The following is a 24,656-nucleotide window of genomic DNA, read 5'->3' as shown; positions in this document are numbered from 1 at the left end:
CTTATTGGTTCGCCCCACCAGTTACGCAGAGTGCAACCTGTAGCGTTAGAAGTGGATGGCTCTGTAATCCAGTTCCAATCAAAACTAAAAAACTTGAGTAATTTTTGACTCTAATTTAACATTCGATCTTCACGTAGAGTTTCTTTTTTTCATCTTAGAAATATATCCAGATTACGGCCCATGCTGTCCTTTCCTGTAGCTGAAAAATTAATTAATACTCTGGTTTTTTCTAGAATTGATTATTGCAATGCCTTGTTAGCAGGAGCATCAAAATCTATTCTGAATAAACTTCAGTGGGTACAAAACTCTGCTGCACGTATTCTGACTAGGACAAGACAAAGAGATCATATAAAACCTATTTTAGAGATCCTGCATTGGTTACCTGTTAAATTTCGTGTTGATTTTAAGATTCTGATGTTGACGTACAAGGCATTGAATGGACTCGCTCCTCAATATCTCGCAGAGCTTTTAATGCCCTACATCCCAACACGTAATCTTCGCTCTGCTGATGCCGGTCTTTTCGCAGTTCCGGTAACGAATCTAAAAACAATGGGTGATAGGGCATTCTCTTCAGTCGCCCCAAAGTTATGAAACTCCTTGCCTTCCGAAATAAGATTTGCACCATCTTTGAAAAGGTTTAAAACATCCCTTAAAACGTATTATTTTACGGAAGCATTTGGGTAAAGGTGCTATTAGTGGTTGTTAATGAGATGTATCTTATGGTTTTACTCTGTCTTGATATTTATTTATTTATTATTTTTTGTTGTTTTTAGGTTTGTAATCTTGTGTGAAATATTTTGTATTGTGTGATCATGTCTCTTTATGTAAAGCGCTCTGAGAATTTACTTTTAAAAGCGCTATACAAAATAAAGTTATTATTATTATTATTATTATTATTATTAATTTTACCAGCCACTTCCACTTTTTACAAACCACTCTTTTCCTATTCAAATAAATAGTGATATAGATATAAGATATACTGATATATAGGCTATGTATGTAAAGTAAAATGTTAAACACCGGATTTAAAGCGAATGATGTCTTAGATTATTTGCAGCACTCACACTGAAGAAGGTTCTTGCAAACTATTATCAGAGATAGAAATTCTGTATGCGGATTCTGTGAGAAGTGCAAAAAAAAAACATGAATCAGACTTGTGCATTGATGGCTTAAAATATAAACCAAGTATAAGGGAACAGAACTGTGATTAATATTATATTAATGAGGGACGCAGTTTGTCCCATGTTTTAGCGAATCACATCTAATCAGCTGAGAACATTTTGATATATACACAATCATATTTGCATCAGTTTCACATACAGTTGTCAATGTTAAGAATTTCAGATCGGAATGGAGAAATGGACCTGAAACAGACACCTTTCATGTGAGGAGTTGTGGGAAAGCACTAACATTGGCTGTTGCTACGGACAGCACTTGACAGAAGCAGCCAGGAGAAAGATCAAGGGACATCAATGACAATCAGCCCACACCTTATACAATGTTTTTTATATAAAAACTTGGTCAATTTAGTTGTTTACAATGTACATTTAATACATTTATTAAGATTGCATTATGCCTACTGTAAATTAGTCTCATCTCAGACTGAGCCTCTTGAATCTCGGTCTTGACTTGTACCTCTCTGGTCTCAGCCTGGCCAGTAAATGAGATACTAAAAGAAACAAAATAAAGATTTTGTAACATTCACAAATCAAGGAATTAAATAGAGATGTCCCGATCAGCCGCCTATCAAAATTGGCTGAAATTGGTCTTACATCAGTGATCGGCGATCGTGCCTAGATTTAGGGCCAATCTTTTTTGCAGCATGCAGGCAATCATCACACATACACTGCTCCTCTAATGAATGAGTGCTTTCTCAGCCCTTGAAGCATGACAGAATGGCCTATGGAGGTTCAGTTGTTGGCAATTCTAAGCATTCATGAATTTAAACTTTCAGACATGATTTAATTGAAATGAATATGCCGGTTTGTTTTTAAAAATGTGTAAGAAATGACATGTGTATGAATATTAATTTGCCCATTTTCTAGAGTAGTTATTCAGACTCGTTGCAAGTGAACAGGAAGAGGATAGAGGCTGCTAACAGGTTTAAAAACAAATTAAACAACTAATAAACATGCAAATACATGACGTGAGCTGTGACAATCAGACGTTGTGTTGAGTGATAGAGACTGTTTGAGCAATCATGAGTGCTTTTAGCTTTACTCTCTTTAACGTGTGCTCTCGGTGTCAATCAAAGACATGCACTCTTTAGGTGCTCTCAATATCTCACCATCAGTCTCTCATCCCAATTTAAATCAGATTAATGTTGGTCACAATACCACTAATTATAAATACAACCGTTTAACCTTCAATAACGACACTGCTTCTTCATGCATTTGCTTAATTAGTTATTTGCGTTACAGCAAAACTCAAAAGACAGTAAACTGACCATAGATATTAATGATTTCTCACTGGAGCAGTTTTAGAGCTTGTTATGAAAATATCTTTGCGGTGTGTGATGCCTTCATGATTTTTACTGGTTGTCAGTATGTCACACTGGCATTTTGATGTTGACAAGAGAACTATTAATAACGGTTTCAATATTGTTGAACTTGGGCCTGTTCAAGTGTAACTGTTTACACCACTTAAAGTGGAATTGCGAAATTTTGAATTAGTTTTTATAGAATTAACTTTTTGTTGTGACTGTTCAAGTCAAGCTGTTTAAACCATTTTTAAGTGTAAGTAAATTGATAGTTAATTGTAAATTCCATTCATCCATACAGAACTCAGTGCATTTGTGTTCAAATAAGTTATTACACCATTCTAAGTGGAAGTTGATTTTATATGTGAGTTTTATAAAAATGCTAGCTGCACCAAGTTACATGCATTAAGCTGAAGACATATTTTAGTTACTTTGTTTACTTAGTTATTTTTATAAACAATCAAAAAAATAGTCTGCAGCTCTATTGCCTAGGCAAATACAAGTATTGGATCAGGACTCCGTATCAGCAAATATTTAATATCGGATTGGGACATCCCTAGAATTAAATATGAAAACGAATGCGTTTATTGTGCTTATTTCATTTTAAAACAATGCAGGAAAGTTTCATTTTAGGTTGTTTTGTTTTTTTTGGAAAATATTGTTTTAATCTTTAATTCCTTTTTTTTAGGCATTTCTTTTCAGTTAACTATAATAACCTTGATCCATACAACTTGAGTGGTTTACGTGGTTATATCTTTTGATGTGATACAATCAGTTTTGGGTTGAGAAACGAATCGGTTACCTAACGTAACCTCGGTTCTCTCTAGATGAGGGAACGAGTATTGCGTAATCTAGCTTACGCTACGGGAAAGATTAATCTTTTCTGAGATATTGAAGCCAAAAAATTATCCTTAATTTTGTATCATTTGTCAACGCAGTGCAGCAACTGCAGACCTTGAGCGGGCTAGCTAGCGAGCTCATTGGTTGCTCTGCGGCTACTGCTGCAGCCTTTAGACGAACTTGGGCGAACTCGTGTCCAATGAGAGGCGTCCGCGCGCTTACTGCATCAAAGCCCGCCAAAATGGGCATGGCTAGAGTGCATATAAGCGTAGTTCGTGAGGCTGGAACCCTGGTTTTCATTGAATTAAGCTGAAAGTCGCTCGTTGCGCTGAAAGACGGCCGGCTACGCAATACTCGTTCCCTCATCTAGAGAGAACCGAGGTTACGTTAGGTAACCGATTCGTTCTCTTACGAGAGGTTCTCTCGTATATGCGTAAGCTAGCTTACGCTCACGGGAACCCATTGTCAACGCCGTGCGCGCCAAGCATCCACTGCATGAGCCCCGGGGGTGGGGGGACCCGGGGGAGCCCTTGTGAGTGGGGAAATAATATTTGGCCGGCAAGAGTGCGGGCCAGTGTGTGTGGAATGAGTCCCATCAGTGCAGCTCACCAGGGGAGCTGTAGCGTATTAAACCGCTAGTAGTTTTGCCTGCAGGGCGGGCACATCCAGATTGTAAAATCTGACAAAGGTGGAGGGGGAAGCCCAGCCCGCTGCCACACACATGTCGTGAATGGAAATCCCGCTGGACCATGCCCACGATGAGGCCATGCCTCTAGTGCAGTGAGCCTTAATGCCCAACGGGCATGGCAGGTCTTTTGACGCGTATGCTGCAGCAATAGCGTCCACTATCCATCTAGACAGTGTCTGTTTCGAGGCGGCGAGACCTTTGGTGCACCCTCCGAACGAAACGAAAAGCTGCTCGGAGCGTCTGAAAGAGGCGGAGCGCGCAGTATACAATCTCAGTGCTCTGACTGGGCAAAGGAGATTGGCGTCGCGTTCGCTATCGGATGCTGGCAGCACCGATAGGGAAATGACCTGTGCTCTGAAAGGAGTACCGATCACCTTGGGAACATAGCCGTGTCTAGGCTTTAAAATGACCTTGGAGTCACTTGGTCCGAACTCAAGACACGCAGTGCTGACAGACAGCGCGTGAAGGTCTCCCACACGTTTGACTGATGACAGGGCAGTCAGAAAAACGGTTTTGAGTGAAAGATATTTCAAATCCACGGATTGAAGCGGTTCGAAAGGGGGGGCTTTCATAGTTTCGAGAACTATAGAAAGATCCCAGATAGGAACCGATGGGGGGCGCGGGGGGTTCATCCTTCTAGCTCCCTTGAGGAAGCGGATGACCAGCTCATTTTTTCCAGTGACTGGCCGTGCAGGGGTTCGGCGAACGCCGCGACGGCCGCCACATACACTTTGAGCGTGGACGGGTATCTGCCCTTATCCAGCAGCTCTTGTAAAAACACGAGCAGCGACGACAACCCACATGTCCGTGGGTCCAGGTCTCTGTCGGTGCACCATTTTGAAAACACAGACCATTTTGATGCATAGAGTCTTCTCGTGGAAGGGGCTCTAGCTTGTATGATGGTGTTTATTACCCCTTCTGGCAGAGCGACGGGTAGTCGTTGATCACCCACGCGTGCAGCGCCCAGCGCTCTGGGTGGGGATGCCAGATCGTGCTGCGAGTTTGAGAGAGGAGATCTGCTCTCACTGGGATGGGCCACGGCGCTGTCAGTGACAGCTGCGTAAGCTCCGGGAACCATGTCTGATTCTCCCAACGCGGGTCTATGAGGAGCACCGAGTGACGCGTTTCCCTGATCCTCTGCATTACCTGTGGCAATAGCGAGACGGGAGGGAAGGCGTAAAGCGGCCGGTTGGGCCAGTCCTGGGCCAGCGCGTCCTCGCTTTTCGAGAAAAATATTGGGCAGTGAGAGTTCTCTTCTGACGCAAAGAGGTCTATCTCTGCTCTGCTGAATATGCGGCATAACTTCTGGACTGTTTGAGCGTGCAGGGACCATTCCCCTGGTGGAATATTGTCTCTGGACAGTCTGTCTGGGCCGTCGTTCAGGTGGCCTGGCACGTGCGTTGCCCTCAGCGAGCGCAGGTGGCACTGGGACCAACTCAGTATGCGTTTCGTCAGATAGAAGAGGTTCCTGGATCTGACACCGCCCTGACGGTTTAGGTAGGATACCACAGATCTGTTGTCCAAACGGACCAGGACGTGGTGACCCTGAATGACCGGGAGAAAGCGCACAAGCGCGTACTCGACCGCTATCATTTCCAGACAATTTATGTGAAGGACCTTTTCCTGAACTGACCATAGGCCAAAAACCGGAGAGCCCTAGCAGACCGCGCCCCAACCCGTGTTGGACGCGTCTGTCGAGATGACTTTTCGGCGAGATACAGCTCCCATCGTCACTCCCCGCTGATACCATTCAGCCACTGTCCAGGGCTGCAGAGCTGAAATACAGGTCTGAGTCACCTTGATCGGCTGGCGGCCTGTGGCCCAAGCCCGGCGAGACGCTGGGTGTTTAGCCAATGCTGAAGCGGGCGCATGCGCAGTAAACCCAGCTGAAGTACTGCTGCGGCTGAGGCCATGTAACCTAGCACTCTCTGAAATTTTTGCAGAGGCGTGAGGCTGTTCATCTGAAAGGACGCGGCTAGTCGCTGAACACGGCGTGCGCGCTGTGTAGATAAGTGAGCCGTCATTGCCACGGAGTCTAGTTCTATTCCAAGGAAGGAAATTGCCTGACTGGGCTGTAGTGAGCTCTTGGTCCAATTGACTGCAAGACCCAAACTGTTCAGATGGCTGAGGAGAACTGTTCTGTGAGACAGCAGCTCCGTATGTGACTGTGCCATAATCAGCCAGTTCAGAATAGTTCAAATAGTTCAGAATAGTCCAAATAGTTCAGAATTCGCAAGCCCTGACTCCGCAGGGGTGCGAGCGCCGCATCCATGCACTTCGTGAAAGTACGGGGTGCTAAAGACAGGCCGAACGGAAGGACGGTGTATTGATAAACCTGGCCGTTGAAGGCGAATCTCAAGAATGGCCTGTGACGGGGATTTATCTGAATCTGAAAGTAGGCATCTTTCAGATCGAGAGAGATAAACCAGTCCCCCTGGCGCGTATGCGCGAGGAGTTTCCTGATTGTAAGCATTTTGAACGGCCTTTTTGCAAGCACCTTGTTCAAACCCTTGAGATCTAATATTGGTCTGAGGCCGCCGTCTTTCTTGGGAACAAGAAAATAACGGCTGTAAAACCCCGACTCAGCTCAGCAGGCGGCACTTTCTCTATGGCCCTTTTGCACAGAAGGTTTACTATTTCTGAACGAAGCATGCAGGCTGCTTCCGTGTTCACAATAGTTTCGAGCCAGCTCTGAAGCGGGAGGGCGGCGATCGAACTGTAGCAAATAGCCCTGTTTTATTGTGCTTAACACCCATTTGGATATCCCTGGGATAGCTTCCCACGCTTTGAAGCGTAACGCTAGAGGGTGAATGGCCAAATCGCCCTGATTGCTGCACACAGCAGCTGAACAGAATGTGTGAGCCGCTTACTGTGCTTATGCATGACTGCTCACAGACAGCAGGGACAGGCTGTTCTGTGAGTGACTTCCGATTGAGGTGAATGGGGAAAGAGTCACATCTGTTAAGTGATGCGCGAGCATAGTCACGGGCACAGGACTTACATACAGAGAAGTGTTTGCTGGCCGTGTGACAGAGCGGGCAGAGAATGGGCGCGCGACGTATTCGTGAGCCGTTTATTGACTCTAACACTCGAGCGGGCTGTGTCCGCTTTATGTGAGTGGGCTCTGATCGGGACACGGAAGTGTAATGCTTGTGTGTAGAGATGAACACTGGATTGTGGGCACATTTTCTACACATAAGGCTGGTCGTGTGACAGAGCGGCCAGAGAAGGGCGCCGCACGGATTCGTGGGCGCGTTTATTGACTCTAACACACGAGCGGGCTGTGTCCGCTTTATGTGAGTGGGCTCTGATAGGAACACGGGAAGTGTAATGCTTGTGTGTAGGGGTGAACACTGGATTGTGGGCACATTTTCTACACATAAGGCATGTTTGCTTTTTACAAGATTTCTTTGGGTCGCCGTGAAAACTGCGTTTGAGTGCAGGCAAGCGGGCAGTATCACCGGCTTGTTGGCTGCTGAATCCACCACTGTAGTAGCCTGAGAGAGGGGGACTGACAGGGGGCGAAGCTTTGACGGTGGTCCGGGAGGGACTGAGCCGTCGTTTTTTCAACAAGGCTAGGAGGACTTCGGTTGCTCAGGTTTCAGTGCAACCTTAGACCGAGGCCCGCGGGGGGGCGGCGGTCTGCGGCGGCTGTCTGAGCGCGATCGAGGGCGGCCGCCCTGTCGACGCTGAGAAGTCTGACTTTGTTGAGCTGGGCGCTGTGAAGAGGCTCGTGCAGGAGGCTGGTCACGTGGGCGGCCTGCAGAGGAGCTAGCGCGACGTGGCAGGAAGAGGTTCATGCTTGGGTGGCTTTCTGGACTTCTGAAAAGCGGTCAACAATGCCACTCACCGCGGAGCCGAAGAGACCGGTCGGAGAGAGCGCGCGTTGAGGAACGTGGAGCGCTCTGCTTCTCCCATGTCGGCTAGCGTTAGCCACAGGTGTCTCTCGGTCACAGTCAGCGAGGCCATGCACTTCCCTAGAGCTTGGGCTGCAGCTTTGGTGGCGCTGAAGGGCAAGGTCCGTCGCGCTTCTTAGATCTGTAACAGCCTCTGGGTGCCTGCCTTTCTCATCCCACTCCGAAGAAGGTCCGCTTGGAGGATCCGTAAGACGGCCATGGAGTGCAGAGCAGATGCGGCTTGGCCGGCGGCGGAATAGGCGCGGCCAACATAGGCGGAAGTCGCTCTGCAGGCCTTAGACGGGAGCACTGGCTTAGACCGCCATCTCGCGGAGGGCGGGCAAAGGTGTGCTGCTACCGAATCCTCGACCGGGGGGATGGAGGAGTAGCCCTTCCCGGTGGCGCCGTCCACCGAAGCGAGAGGGGTGGAGACGTGGGAACGGATCCTGGCCAAGAAAGGCACGTTCCACGACTTTGCAAGCTCAGTGTGGAGTTCCGGCAGGAAGGGAGCGACCCGGGCCGCGGGTGTTGCGCGGCGACGGCTCTGAAGAAAGCAGCCGTCGAGTCTGTTGGGAGCCTGCTCAGGGGGCGGTGACCACTCAAGCCCAAGGCGGTCGACGGCCTGTGTGAGGAGGCGTGTTAGTTCCCCTTCGACTCCGGCGCGTGTCCTGCTGGATTCCTGGGCCGAGGAGGAGGCGTGGGAGCCTGACCACTCCTCGCTATCCGAAGCCATGATGGAGCAGCCCTTATCCTCCGCCTCGTCCTCCAAGATGGCCGCAGTGCGGCCGCTGGGCGGCAACTGCGCGTCCCGGGGGGGGCGGGGAGGGTGAGAGCGATGCTCGAGGAAGAGGCTCCGGCGAGGTAGTCGCTTCTATCACCGGTTCTGGCAGCCTTTGGGAGCGGCGCTTTTTCCTGCGCTGGCGAACGGAAGGCGGCGCGGCGGCTTCGGTTCTGAGCGCTTCGAGTCGAGCCCGCAGGGTCGACATCGGAAGCTCCTTGCAGAGATCGCATCTGCCTTCAGCGAGGGCGAGCTCTGCATGCCCCTGTCCCAGGCAGAGAGCGCAGATGATGTGGCGGTCTCCAGCGCTGACAGGGGCGCGGCATGAAGCGCAAGTGGTGCGAGGCATCTTAAAAAAGACACTCGTTACTCTTTTGTGAAGTTCGTTAAGAACTAGCTTGCTCTAAAAAAGGATACGTCGCCGGATGGCGTAGCTCGCAGGATGGCTGAAGGTGGCGGAGACGGCCGGCTTCTTCGAGCGCTGTCCAAGCTTGCTAGATGCCCCTCGAACGGCGACGCGGCTTCCAGTTCAGAGATGCGAAGAGCTTCGCTGAAGAGATGAAAATTAGGGTTCCAGCCTACGAACCACCCTTATATGCACTCTAGCCACGCCCATTTTGGCGGCTTTGATGCAGTAAGCGCGCGGACGCCTCTCATTGGACGCGAGTTCGCCCAAGTTCGTCTATAGGCTGCAGCAGTTGCCGCAGAGCAACCAATGAGCTCGCTAGCTAGCCCGCTCAAGGTCTGCAGTTGCTGCACTGCGTTGACAAATGATACAAAATTAAGGATAATTTTTTGGCTTCAATATCTCAGAAAAGGTTAATCTTTCCCGTAGCGTAAGCTAGCTTACGTAATACAAGAGAACCTCTCGTAAGAGAACTCCTTTTTTACCATAAATCTTGTGATGTGCAGTCACCTTGGCGCAATCATGATTTGAAGCTTGATTACACTTACTCGCATGGATTAAACCACTTGAGTTGTGTGGATTGCCTAAATGCTGCCTTTATGCCTTTTTTGCGCTTCAAACATTTTGGACCCCATAGATTTGAATTGTATGGATACTGTATAAACATATCTCCTTAAAAAAAAAATCTGCTCTGCAGTAGAAAAAGTCATACAAGTTTTAGACAGCATAAGAGTATATGATGAGAAAATTATTTTTGGGTGAACTATTCCTCAACCCTTCAGGACAAAGGGCCTTTCCCACATTCACTCCTGGTACTTTTCCCTTAGTTACTTTTGAGATGAAAACTCTTATGTGAAACGAGACACCGGAGGAGACTTTTCCTCTTTTGCATTCCGAAAACAGAAGTACCCCCATAGTGACATCATATAGTATCGACAGTTTTTTCTGTGACGTTATTTGCATAAGCAATAGCAACAACAATAAAATCAATACCACCAACGGAGGATGTCGGGATCGGAGCTATACTTTTGTTAGGGTAATTTTATACTAACTTGGGCTGAATCAGAAAACATAGGCAGCTGCCTAATCAGATAATGGTTTAATGACAGCATTTTGGATGAATGGAATTTTCTGAACCAGTTTAAAAGCACCTCATGTAATCCTACTTTCATCCATAAACGTCTGATTATTTCTATCTGTTATCTCGGGGGAAAAATGTATGCAGTAATCCAGAAATCACTATATTTTCTGCAGTCACACCAGAAGGGGGATGGGGGAGGTTCACATGGTTTTGAAACAATGCGTTTTGAAAAGCGTTATACAAATAAAATTATTATTATTATTAATATTTGGATACTTTGATGTTATTTCCGTTAAGGGAATTGTGAAATTAGCACAATCCTCAGAGTAGCATGCTAGGCAGCTAGTGTTTTCTAATGGGGGCTGACGAGCTCCTCTACTTTCCCATTGCTAGGTTTTTGACCAATCACAGGCAACAGCACCTCACACAGTCAGCCATAGTCCCAAAAATACCTACCCTGGAGGAGCTAAAAATGTCCCCTAAAACGGCTTCAAGGAACTACAGTTGTGAAAGTGACTAAAGTACTAGACTTGGCAAAAAGTACCTAAAATGCGCTTTAGTATCACCAGAGGGAAAGGGCATCAAGACAGAACTCCTACAACCATGTTAAATCACAACATGCTGACTCCAAGCACACAGAAACAGAGTTGAACAATGAGCTGTAGAGCTAAATAAACACTGTTACAATAACTGTTGCAATATCAGATTGACCTCAAATTCAAACGATCAAAATCCTTGTTCATTTACACGACTGTCATTTTTTGTAATTTCATGGAGATCTCAGAGAACTACAGTAGTTTTAGCAGAGAGAGGGGAAGTGTTTGGTCTGAGCAACATAGTAAGGAGCCAGCAAAGTGCATAATGAAATCTGGGCTCCCAGAGTCATAAAAAGTTGGAGACATACAGCAGGGGCTCAACAGGGGCGTTTAAAGGATGCCAGGGGGCGCTGAGAGCAAATTAATAGAGAAGGGGGCATTTATCAGCCATAATAATCAAATATATCGTCATGTTCATCTTTGCATTAAAACGTTTATCTTGACTTGGGAGTATATCTGTTGGTTCTCAATTATGTGGGTTGTATGCATTTGTACCGCAGTTCATCTGATTTTGAAGTCTAGCGACACATCTGAAGTATCTGCGTCAAAAACACAGGCGGAGGCACAACCTCAGCTAATGCACCTGTATTGCTCTGTAGATTGATTTGGATCAATGGACAGAGCAGCGTGAGCACAAGGCACTTAAAGCTCGAGCTCTTAAACTCGAAGCAAGGTGCGACAAGTGAAAACCATTTGATTTGGCACAGAATTCTACATCACCACCCTTGAATTTACTATAGTAACACCAGAGCCATATAGAGAGCGAGTTGCCACAATGGAAGTTCTAAATGCTTGATCGTCACGTGATTCACGTAGACTTCAGATAGTTCCAGGAAGTGCTTTGGCGGGCATTTCAAACTGTTAGAGTAGAGTGACAGAACTGCGATTTCTGGTAATTAGTAGTCAATAAATGCATTTATTTTATATATTTATGTAATACACCGACATATGTATGTAGCATGAGTATGTTGTTACAGTGATGTTGTTTTTTTAAAGATCAAATCAGCTAATATTTGAGGATTAGTGTTCGCTTACTTTATTTGCCTCAACTTATTTCAGTCTAGGGTTTCTGTTGCCTTTTTATGTTACCTCATGTTCATTGTTTTCACTAATCTCATGGTAACTAATGTCATATTTATGACTTTTCAGATAGTACAGAGACAGGCTGGTGACAGGTGATTTCCAGCTCGCACCGCACAATGGGTCAATGAACTATTAACTATTAGCAGCAGTTACGTAAATGTAAAATTTAGTGAAATGAAGCTTATTGTTTACAATTCTTACAATTCTATATATAGTAATCAATTATATATATAGTAATATAATTATTTATGTATTATAAATATTATATATCTAATGTATAATTCTTACAATACTTATTCATATACGCAATATATTCAGCTTTAAAACAGCTTAAGCATACTTGTATATAAACTGCCGTTCAAAAGTAATGAGGCTGAAAATTCAGCTTGGCATCACAGGAGTAAATTACATTTTAAAATACATTAAAATAGAAAACAGTTATTTTAAATTGTAATAATATTCAATTCAATTCAATTCAAAACTTTTATTACAGACTCAAGGTCCAAATCTTACCCACAACAATACATTGAATACACCATAACACACATACCTACATACCTACACTTAAAAACAAACAAAACAAAATAATAATAGAGAGTCATTGTTCTACCAAAAGACAGTTATACCAGTGCTTCCACATACGAGATTGGTAGCGTGTAGTACTTAGCCGTATGTTAGTTAAGCCCATTATTATTTCATTTTGTGACCCATTAAGCTGGCACATGAATTTAAACATTAGGTTTCTTAAAACAGCATGAAAGGTCCTCACTCTTGCAGCCACAAACATCTCACTTGCACTACACCATCTTGGTCTTGTGAGTAACATTCTCATTGCGTCGTTATATGCTACTTTCAATTTTAAAAGACTTGTCTTTCTATAATTTGACCACAAGTGAGCAGTATAGAATGGTGTGCAATATGCTTTAAAAAGAAATATCTTTACACCAACCGTACATGCCCTAAATTTACGTAAGAGCATATTGGCTTGTGCGTACATCATGCGACATTGCCTGTAGATATCTTCATCATCTGTCATTATATCAGTGATAAAATGACCAAGGTATTTCACCTTATCACAGACACTAAGCTGATTGTTAGCCAATTTAAAATCAGGGTAGTTCAAACATTTATCCTCTTTAGTTCTACAGATCATGACGACACTCTTATTGTCGTTATATTTGATATCATGTTCCAACACCATATGCCGAACAAATTTTAAGTAGCTGCTGTAATCCAGCACTACTTGGACTAAAAATCACAAGGTCATCTGCATACATCATATGGTTCACTATTGAATTACCAATCATGCACCCAGTATTACAGGCCCTCAACTGCCTAGACAGATCATCCATATAGAGATTAAAGAGAGTAGGTGACAAAATACCCCCTTGACTGCCATTGCAAACCCCAAATAAAGCTGAGACACTATTGCCCCATTTCACTTGCATAGTCTGGTGGGCATACCAGTAAGCCAAAATTCTCACAATATACTTGGGCACCCCTCTTTGCCTTAATTTGTTAAACAATTTACCATGATTTATACGATCAAATGCTTTAGGAGCATCAATAAAACACATAAGAACTGATGAGTTTTTATCTCTATATTTGTTCACAATTTCCTTCAGAGCATATATACACAAGTCAGTGCCATGTTTAGCTTTAAACCCAAACTGGTTATCTGTGGTGTTAATAAATTCATTTAATCTGTCCAACAGAATTCTTTCTAGCACCTTTGATAATATGCTCGCTAAAGCTATAGGCGATATATTACGATATTACTTTTTTTTTAAAACGATGGATGAAACTGAATCAAGAGAACAGATTCTACAATTAATAGGGTGTTCATTACTAACTTTATCCAGCTCCAATCCTTGCCTAATCTGTTAGTTATCCGATAACATCCCTTATCTCCTAATTTAATGAGTAATACTCAACTATAAGGTTTTAATTTACAAGTTATTTTTATTTAGATGTACTGATAATATACAGAATAAGATAATATTATTCTTTAAACGTCTCACCTTTTAAAAGTGCGTCACAAACGGTTTGTTCTGCTGCATCTCTACGGTGCGGCATGTGTTTGCTGCTACTTCCGAGAACTATTGAGAGGCTCCACGAGCCGCCAGTGCTGTAAAAAAAAAACGTTCCATTGGAGTCAATGGAGTTGTCGCAACTCTCTCTCTATATGGCTCTGAATAACACTAACTGTAATTCAGGCAGAAATAGATTGATAATAAATATTATCATAACACTAATTCAGCTCTATTAAATTTGTCATAGGCTACATTAGGGGAGTAAGGGAATATAATACATTTTTGTAACAACTTCAAATGTTTATATTTTGTATTTATTGTTTTTACATGTGTTTAGAGTAGGTCCATTGTTTATAATTACAGAAATGCCATAATTTGTTTTAAAGAAATCCTGTTACATCTAACCATGGTAGTGAAGATCCATGCTTCCATGTGTTTACTATGGTCTTGTTATAAATACCACAGTTAAAACTATCAAAATAAATATTTAATAAATGTAAATGTTCAAAAAAGACAAATTTAAAATATATTAGCAACATCACTTTCATTATTAGTTTTTCTTCACATTTCAAATTCAAGAAACGCAAGGTTTGGTCTCACATTCATAACGCGTAATCCTGCTGAATTTATTAACAAAACTTTAAATATAGAATAAATATATAAAAATTTATGAAATGCAAAGTTGCATTGAGAACATTAAGCAAATAACACAAATATTGATATTTTTCTTTTTTGTGTGTGGGTACATCGAAGTCTCCGCTTTCAAAAAATTTCACATAATGGGGAGGTGGGCGAATTCATCAAATAAAGTTTAAGAACCACTGCTCTACAGTTAAATACTTATGTTGTAAAGACCACTGGGCTAATAAACTATCCTACAGAGTCAAACAAATATTACAAATGGCATTTTTTATACATAGCTGTTTTTGGAAAAAACTTTTCCAATCCATTTAACAGAAAACACTGCAGCCAACACAAAGTAACTGTGCTAATTTATACTTATTTTGTGGCTTAGTTTCCTCACAAAGTAGAATATAATAGGTTAGTTATGATAGGTGTATTATTTTTGGGTGAACTACTCCCTTGAGTAAAAAGGAAAAACCATTGAAAAGTGTTCACATAGTATGAAGCACTGATGTAAGCCTTGTCTTCAATGGTAAAAGACACTTTACCTCCTGTACACAGCTCAAAAGGAATCTCCTTACTGTTCCTTCTAACTTCTCTCCTTTCCAGTCTACTTTTCTTGAAATAAGCCAAACAAGAGTAAGACCTGAAAACCAAAGGGTACATGGATTAAAATGGATCCAAACGTTCCAAGTTAAATCAGCTGACACTGAAATGCAGTGGAAAATTACAGACCCATTACAGACTGTTGCATGGAAAATCCCTAAATGTATTACACAAAATAGGTAAAAGACAGACTTCTGAAAAATTCCATGAAAAATCTATTCTTAGATTAGCAACAGTTGGTGGGCAGAGTGTATGAGGTTTTGTTTTTTCCAGTGCAACAGTGATGAAAAAGTCCAATAGCTTTTTTAAAGTAGTCCAAGACTTTTACAGAAATGATATTGAATAAGCTACCCTGAAGAATATTCACTGTAGTAAACAAAAACAACAATGGTGACAACCAAACCCAGTCTCCCCTTTATTAGGCATTCAGATAATCACAGTATTAAAAATTTACATTCACACATATTTGTTTTTGATTTTCCAGACTTCACTGGACTTGATCAGATTAAAAACAGTCAACGAAATGAGCATTCCAATTCTGACCACTTAGATTCAGATCAATGTAAAGGTCAGCATAAAATTTCAAAAGACCCTATCATCTCACTGCAGACAAAAAACAAAGGTGGTTATGGTTTTCCAGAGCAGAAAAATGCTTTGTGTCCAGAAGTTTTAACGTTCACAGTGAAGTAATGGATTATGATGTCCTGCTACTCTTTTATAAAAAATACAAATAAATACAAATCTGCTGATGCACATTAATATTTTCCCCCAGTTTTTCACAAAATGGCTGAATTTCCTCAGTCTTGTAACATGGAATATATTTAAAGATGTGCATGCCAAATTAAATCTGTTTTTACTTATTTCAAGAGGAATCTCTAAATAGTCATGTGACACACCTCCCTCATGAAACTTACAGAAATATTCAGATACCAAATATTACATATGATGACTACTCAATTCTTGTTCATGACACGATGAGAAAAAAAAATCCACCCATTTCCCCACCCACCTACAGGTCTGATTGATGTTTAGAATATTTGCAGTTGAAATGGGGGGAAAATTATTAAATGAAAATACCAGACCAGGTAAAAGAGTGACTTGACGATGGCTGTTTAATATTTGAGGAAATTTGTAGAGTTTCAACAGCTTGAGTGATGATAAATCTTTAAAAATCTAAAATAAAAATAAAATTCATAATAATAATAATATATCATGATGCAGTTTGTCCGAAAGGAACAAACTCAAAAACATCCACAAACGCAGTCACCAAAATATGCAGTTCATGAAATGGGAAGTGATGAATGAAAAAAAATCCCTACAAGTTAAATTAATTAAAAAGATTTATTAATTAATTTCTCGAAATATCTGCCAACAGATGGCGCCAATTTCACTGCAAAAACGAAAACATTTATAATCTATCACCACAATTTCATTACATTAATCAGCATCTAAACTCAGTTCATAAAGTTCAAATAAATCACCGAACATTTTAAGCAAAGCCATCCTTTCAATCGCCAAATAAGAGTAAAATTCTACGGAAAATTCAGCAAACATGGCTGCTGCGTGTGCTTTTTATGTTTTCAGATTGTACCCTACCCCGTATGATTTCAACTCCAAAAATTAATTGCAAAAGCATCAACTCGATTTTAAATCCAAATACGCGGAGAGAAGAACAGAAGAACCGCAACACGAACTCGCTGCAAAACTTTATTTTGAAAACAGCTCTGCAAAAAAAATTCAACAGATCCATGCACTCACGACACATTCAGACCTCATTTGAGAGAATTCGCTATCAGATCTTACCGCGTGCATACACATGAACTCCGGATGATTGTTATCAAAGCGGTCGCTTTTCAAATGTGTTACATTGTATAATTTGTGAATGAGGAAAGGCGATTGCCTTGTGCGGTACTTTGTTACCTCCCAAAATGATGCAGGTCATGCGGAAAAATTTTCAGGGAATGAAGAAATCCTCCTTTTCGGGTCTCAAAATGACGAAACGAGCGGCCCTTTCTCTGAGCTTTTTTTTAGAAACAGAGTTCCCGATGTGATCTCAAAAGAATTTGTCCCTAATCTTCCTGATTGCTATACGCCACTGACGGCCGATGCTTCACTGGCTATGTTAATGTTACGATCTGCCCCATGGACACACTCATCCGCCATCATGCAAGGGCAGGTTCTCAATTTGCAAATGCATTAATTTCACACAATGACTTTATGTAGCTGATATCACGTCAGCTGGCCCATCAAGTAGGTTATTTATGCAAAAACACTGAACACAAAAACACTGAACTGCAGGCAATAGAAAATTTGCCCTTGCAGATCAGGAGTTTTAGTAGTTCCTGTATCCATCTATTTATACCATGGGGGGAAAAGACACAAAAATGTCATTTGTTCCATAATGTAAACAATTTTTTGCCCACATTTTAACTCCAAATGCTTTATACCATGATAAGACTTTAGTTGTGTTTGTTGAGATACTATTTTACAGAGAGGAGAAATCATGTTCACATAATCATATAAATGTCTATATTAACAGAAAATAACTATATCAGCTACCCATTTTTGTGCTGCAGATTTTTAAATATAAATAATTACAAAGTGAATCTTTAAGCAAAGGACTTTTAAGCAAAGGACTTTTAGGTTTTATGTCCGTTTTTCTGCTTTACTTCTCAAATCTGTTACGTTTCATAGTTGCCCTCTAGCGGCGAGTCGTAGGATGGTCAAACAAAATTAGAAAACAAAAAATCCTTAAATTTGATATGAATTTCAATAATATATAAATATTTTGATTGTTTCAGTGAAGGTATTTACACAAAGTACTCTGTAATCTTACTGAATGCAGAGAGTTAGTCGTCACACTTTTCACTCAATATTTTACAGTTAATGTTTCTTGGGGTGGGTTTTTTCAGTGAGTTAGTTTCTGTATAGATCTATTTTGTTATTAACATTTTTATTGATTCTTATGTTAAATATGGAATAAACAGAATATGTACACACAGAATCAACTTAACACCCATTATATTCCCCTCACCAACTCCACCCTGCCCCTCAACAAATATACCTGTGGTCAAAGCCTAAATTACACCATACACATAAGCAAACAAAAAAAAGAAAATATTTGAGAACATAAACAAATATAAAAATCAAATCAGACACAAATCTGTTTCTCTCCACATGGTCCTCACTAAGAGCCCTCCAGAAAGGCAAAAAACCTGTCCCATTTATTTGCCATACATGTCTATTTTGCTGCCACCCTACCCAATTCTGTAAACCATTCCTGAAATTAGGGAGTGCTAATTGACTTCCATCCTCTAAGAATTATCGGTCTGCCAGTCTTTACACTAGTTGGACACAGCTTTTTGTATATTTGTCACCTACTTTAATGACCACCCCAACACCCAATATGGGCAGAATGAAATCTGACAATTTAAACCTCACAGATATAATTCTGGACTCTTACTCAGAATTCTTTAAACTTTGAGCAAAACCACATCGCCAGCAGGTAGATGTGTCTTTTAGACCAAGCCTAAACAGCCTATATAGGGAGTCAAGTAAAGAAGTAAAGAAGTCTTCAGTGTCCTGCCTCAACGACTACCGTCCCATCGCACTCACACCCATCATCATGAAGTGCTTCGAGAGGCTCATCATGAGGCACATTAAGACCCAGCTGCCCCCCTCACTAGACCCACTGCAGTTCGCGTATCGTCCAAACCGTTCAACAGACCACGCCATCGCCGCCACCCTCCATCTGGCACTCACCCACTAGACTTCAGCTCAGCATTCAACACAATCATTCCTCAGCACCTGATTGGAAAGCTGAACCTTGAGTCTTGAGTTCAAGATGCCAAAGTTGTAGTTTATTGATCACCAACAAACATGAGACCAGTCAGCTGATTGTTCTGCCTCTATCCTCCTGAGTTCTCAGTTATATACCTTTTTGTTATCTTTTTGCTCTTTATCTCTGACCAATAGAATAATTACCCTTGTCTCTTTCCTTTTCCACCAATATGTTTTATTTCCCTCACTAATTAAATATTGGTGGAAAATCCCCCATCTAATTATTTTTAAAAAACATACATCAACTGGTAACTCCACTTATTTTTGACATATGTCATAGTTCATGGTAAGAGTGCATACATTTTAGAAACACCTGTGTATGAGACAAACAGCCATGTCCCCATCACATACCTTTTACCTTTGCCTACATTTCAGTGTACCCTCATAATGAGGTGGCCTCGTTTGTTCATACACAGTATCATTTTATTAATGAAAGAAAATACAGGCTCCAAAGATATTTAACTCATCAGGGTAAAACACCATGCCAGAAACATATCATATAAGAGATATCTAACTTATTAAAAGTATTTTTGTAAGAAGTGCATCCTGTGTTTTAATGAGACACACCATATATTTTAGAGATACGTGTCAGCATAAAGGAAATACATCAAGGATATATATCAGAATACTACTAATTAACAAAAACAGCAAAACAACAGCTGCAAAAATACAAGACACCATTCATATAATAACTGATTAACAGAAATACACCTGTTTTTCAAGGTTATATACCATTCTTTGTGTTCTCTGCAGCATCAACACTTTTAGTAACCTCATATGCTCTCTCCTGGGTCACACAAAGGCCTAGAAACTCATATAAGTATTTTGATATATAAAAACATACTAGAATATTGAAAAATATACTATATACTCCCTCCTCTGAGACTTATAAAAGTCTCACACTCTCTTCCCTCAAACCAGAGTGCAGTCACACAAGTCAGCTGATCCCATTCCAACTTGTAGCCAAAAGTGGCTACACCAGTCCTTTATCCAATGCTGTCTATATGGGGCTGCACTCTGCAGGACATGGGACCAAACATCTCCTTCCACACGTGACAAAGAAGGAGTAAAAGATCCCATTCCTGTAGCTAACACAGTTCCTGGAGGGTGGATGACAAAAATCAAACTCATTTGTAATAAGCATGTGCATGCAAATGTAAAGCCTTGCGTGATGTAGAGTACAATTGATTATCCATTAAACAGAAGATATATATAAGCTTAACAAATCTCGTAAAAGTATCATAGTAATATTCAGCCTTCGTTGCCAGAGGAACTCACAGAAAATTCCGGTAGCCTGGAGCGCTATCTGGTGGTGTGTTGGAGCAGACAGCGGGTTTTTAAACCACCAGTTGAGTCTATTTGCTCTTGCAGCCAAGCACTGAGGTGCTCGTCGCTCCTTTCCTCACATGTTGCTCTTGTATGTCTTCTCTTGGCAATTACTTCACAACTATATTTTCTTGAACATAATCATCATCAATACTACTTCTACTTGATTAAATATATCGTAATATAAACTTTGTTAATTATTATAAGTAATGGGTTATATTGAAAGTAATAGGGGAACATGTCAAAAATAACAAACAAAACACCCTCTAACTCCTTTCTTGAGTTTCTGTCTATTCTGTTAAGTAAAATGAAAGTACAATAGTCATACTATCTCCCTTACTATCAAAAACATGAGAAAAGTGTTCAAAAATAAAATTCCCCTTAAATTAGTGTTATTTCTGGATTGCTGCTCAGTAAATCTCATCAAGTTCATCCAATCCTAGTCCAGTGGTACAGTATCTAGTTTCTATCCCTGTTTGTGTTGACATCATTGATACAGTCACCATTTGCTTAGCCACTGTTCTAGCCATTATTGATCTTAGAACTGGTATGACACAGCAAAACAACAATGCAAATAGGGTCAGTCCTATAACGATCATTATACCTAGTTTCATTAAGCCCAACTTCCATGATCCAAAAAGATCATCGAACCATTGGCCAAACATCTGATCTCTTCCTGCATTAGATTTAACTTCCTTTCTGAGGTCATGGAGTTTTTTCATTGCCTGTGTAAAAGCTCCTTCTGGGGATGTATTATTTGGTATGTATGTACAGCAATCTGCTCGAACATAACACATACTCCTCCTTTATCTGCCAATAACCAATTTAGTGCTTGACGATTTTGCCATGCCATTTTACTAGTTGCTGCTAATTGTGTTCCTAATGCCTCCAATGCCTCATCAGTATGGTTTATAAACCTCTGTTGGTTATAGTAAATATAATTAATCCACTCCAAATTTTTGTTGGCCGTTATCCATACAAATATTGACTCAAAGCCTGATTTAATTTCATTCCTAGCTTTAAATTGTTGTGGTATTCCTCTTGGTTGACCAATTGCATCCAAATAAACATCCGGCTCTGGGGAGTATGCTCTTCTCACCCTTGCCTGTTGTTGTACGAAAGGTTTTGGTGCAGCTTGGATTTCAGAGATATCCCAATCTACCATAGTTACCTCTTGTATTAGCCTTACTCTAGCGCACAGCCCTTTCCAGTTTTTAGGTAGAGAGGTTTTCAACTGACCTCCCCCACATAACCAAAAGTAGTCCGCTATGGTTTCTGTTTGTTCCTGATGAATCTTCATCGAAGGAGATACTAAGGTTTGATTTTCACATCCTGTAAGGCAATGGCCCGCAACTACACCTAAGCATCCTGGAGTTATATTTGCAGTAAAGTCCTGTCCTAATGTCGCTGTTGCATAATGTGGTCCCCCAAATTGGATTACATTATTGTTGGAAAACATTTCTTCGTCTAAATGCCATATTACTGCATAATTGCCCTTAAACTGTCCTACATTATTTTTTCCCTTAGTCCTGTTAAAGCATTCATATTCCAGTTGTTGATTAATCGTAAATGATGATGGACTTTCTTTATTCTTATTATCCAGGCGTATATCTAATTTCCTACATTCATCTCCCCACCCTATCAGTTTACTATACTTTTCATATTCTGGGTGACCTAGGAAAGCCAAACATTCCGCTGGGCAGAACACTGTTCTTCCTGTAGTTCCACAATTTTTGGCATAATACTTGGCGCAGTGTCTGTAATCATACTGATTCGAACTACTGTCAACTTCTTCAACGGTGAGGGTGAGCACATTACACAATTTGTCATGTCTGCCTGCTTAACCGTATATTTAGCCCATCTATACCAGTCGTTTTGATTTGCATGTTGTAATAGTTCTTCTACTCCTGCTGTCTCTATAGGCTCCCAATCATATATTAAATCTAATGGTTTTGTCTTATTTTGGTTAACTATGCTTCTGTCCTTTTTTGGTTCACCTTCGTTCAATGCTCCAGATGCTCTCTTCTGTCTAATTTCTTGTTCTATAACATCTTGTCCTTGCTCATTCTGGGAAGAAGGACATAAGTTCTGAGGTGTCAATTGTAGGGAAGTCATCATACCATGGTCGCTCTGACGGTCCTTCACCGGGTGAGTCTGGGTCTTCTTGCGCTGCTTCCCCGGTAGGCCCTGTATCGGGGGAAATACCTGTCCCAAATACATCATCAATATCATTATCCACAGTACCTCCTTCATCCCCCAACCTGTCCTCTGCCTCCGACAATATTTCATCCCATGGATGCATCTGTTGTTCTGCTTCATATCCTTCAGCTGTTTCCGTATTTGGTGCAGCAAGGTAAGCACTTTCTTCCTGTCTTTCTCTTTCTTCACCTTCTTGTTCCTGTTCTTCTGCGACATGTACTTCCGTTTCTCTTTCTGTGTTGTCCCGCTTCACTGTGGCACGTCCTTCAGATTCTTCCTCTTCCTCAGTGTGCTCTTCCCCTACATTCGTTTGTTGTCCTTCTTCCTCTTCTTCACTCTCTTCGATGTCTCTATCTGGTACTTGTAGGTCTTCAACCTCGTGGGTTTGATCCTCTCTTTGCTGCTCCACTGCTTCTTCTGTTTCAGGTTCCTGATTTTGTGGTAGGTTTCTCCTACGTACTTTAGTGCAGTGATTTAAATGATACCATGTGTTACTTCCTCTTACCTTCACTGCTGTTGGGGTTGCCTGTACCACTTTATAAGGTCCTTCCCGTCTTGGCTCATTCCACCTTCTTCTAAACACTCTTAGGTACACAAGATCTCCAGGAGCAATTGAACAAGGTGCATTCTCTTCCTGCCTAGGATTTCTTCTTTGTTCCTGCAAACAGATTTTTCCATGTATCGTCGTCAATTGTCTCATATATGCTTTCAATTCCATTTCTAGTTGTTCCAGTGATGGACCCTCATAAGGTCCTCTCAGATAAGGCACTGGCATAGGCCTTCCCGTCAGCATTTCATGCGGGGTTAGATTAGTAATCCTATTTGTTTGCATGCGATATTTCATTAATGCCAGCGGAAGCGCATCAACCCAATTAAGTCTTGTTTCTTGACAGATTTTCACAATCTTTGCCTTGAGATTCCCATTTACTCTCTCCACCATCCCCTGAGACTGCGGATGGTAGACACACCCTAGTCGTTGTTTTATTCTCAGCTGCTGTATTACTGTTTTTACTGCCCTCTGAATGAATGCCGAGCCATTATCTGAGCTAATTTGCGACGGTATTCCAAACCTTGGGATAACTTCTCTTGTTAGGAATTTAATCACTGTTTGTGCTCCCTGGTCGGCTGAGGGAACTGCTTCTACCCATCTTCTGAATCTGTCTATTACTACTAACATATATCTTTTGCCTCTGACTGGTTTTATCATATCTACATAGTCCATCACTAGATGTTTGAACGGGCCCTCCGGTGCTGGAATATGACCTAATGGAGCGGTCGTACCTTTCCTGACATTGTGTGTTTCACAAATTTCACAGCCTGCCAAAAACTCATCTACTGAGGCCTGCAAGTATGGTGACCAGTAGCCCTGCTGTTTTATCTTCCTCACTACCTCGCCTCTTGCACAGTGGTCAAATCCGTGCGCATCAGAAATTAACATATTTAGAAGTGCTACTGGAGCCAATATCTGCCCCTCATGTGACCTCCATATTCCATTAACATCCCTTGTCGCCCCCCTCTGCTGCCATTGTGCTAATTCAGGTGGGCCAGCTTGAAGCTGCATCCGTGCTATATCTGCCAAACTTGGCTGGACCTGTAATATCACTTGTGGTGCCATTATTGCTACTTTGCATCCTGAAGCTTCTCGGGCATGTTCGTCCGCAGCATTATTTCCTCTAATAACAAAATCCTTGCCTTTTTTGTGTGCCTGGCATTTTACTATAGCCAACCTTTTTGGACTCATCATTGCTGAAATTAATCTGATTATCTGGTCTTTATGCTGGATTGGTGTTCCATCACTCTTTTTGAACCCTCTCTGTTTCCACACTGCACCAAACAAATGACACACTCCATGCATATGCAGAGTCTGTATATACATTTACTTTTTGATCTTTTGCGAGTAGACAGGCTTTGGTCAATGCTTTTAATTCTGCCAATTGTGCTGAGCATGGCTGTTCGCAATGCTGAACCACAATTGGCACAAAAGAATCTCCCTGCTTTTTTACCACAGCAAACCCAGCATGATTTCCCAAATGGTCCTTAAAACAAGATCCATCAACAAAGTATTCTATTTCTGCCTCAACCATTGATATTGATTCCAGGTCAGGCCTCAACCGTGTGAATGCTAACGAATTTGCCATACAATCGTGGTGTTCCCAAGGGAATATAGTTTGCTGGATTTAC

General features: G+C 41.6%; 1 protein-coding gene across 2 annotated transcripts in view; it reads right to left on the bottom strand.

Annotated features, from left to right (window-relative positions):
* The window catches only part of LOC127620639 (zinc finger protein 618-like), a 90,831-nt gene extending 73,577 nt beyond the window's left edge, over nt 1-17,254 (bottom strand). The window contains exons 1-2 of one of the 2 annotated variants that reach the window (XM_052093851.1): nt 17,031-17,254; nt 15,053-15,150 (exon numbers count right to left, since the gene is read on the bottom strand). The gene's annotated coding sequence lies outside the window, so the exon portion shown is untranslated. The remainder of the gene's footprint in view (nt 1-15,052; nt 15,151-17,030) is intronic. The other variant, XM_052093844.1, reaches the window with a different exon arrangement.
* Between the last annotated feature and the right edge of the window lie 7,402 nt (nt 17,255-24,656).

Source organism: Xyrauchen texanus, chromosome 3 (assembly GCF_025860055.1).
Source record: "Xyrauchen texanus isolate HMW12.3.18 chromosome 3, RBS_HiC_50CHRs, whole genome shotgun sequence".
In the NCBI taxonomy this organism is placed as follows: Eukaryota; Metazoa; Chordata; class Actinopteri; order Cypriniformes; family Catostomidae; genus Xyrauchen; species Xyrauchen texanus.
This window is presented reverse-complemented; position numbering and strand designations above follow the sequence as displayed.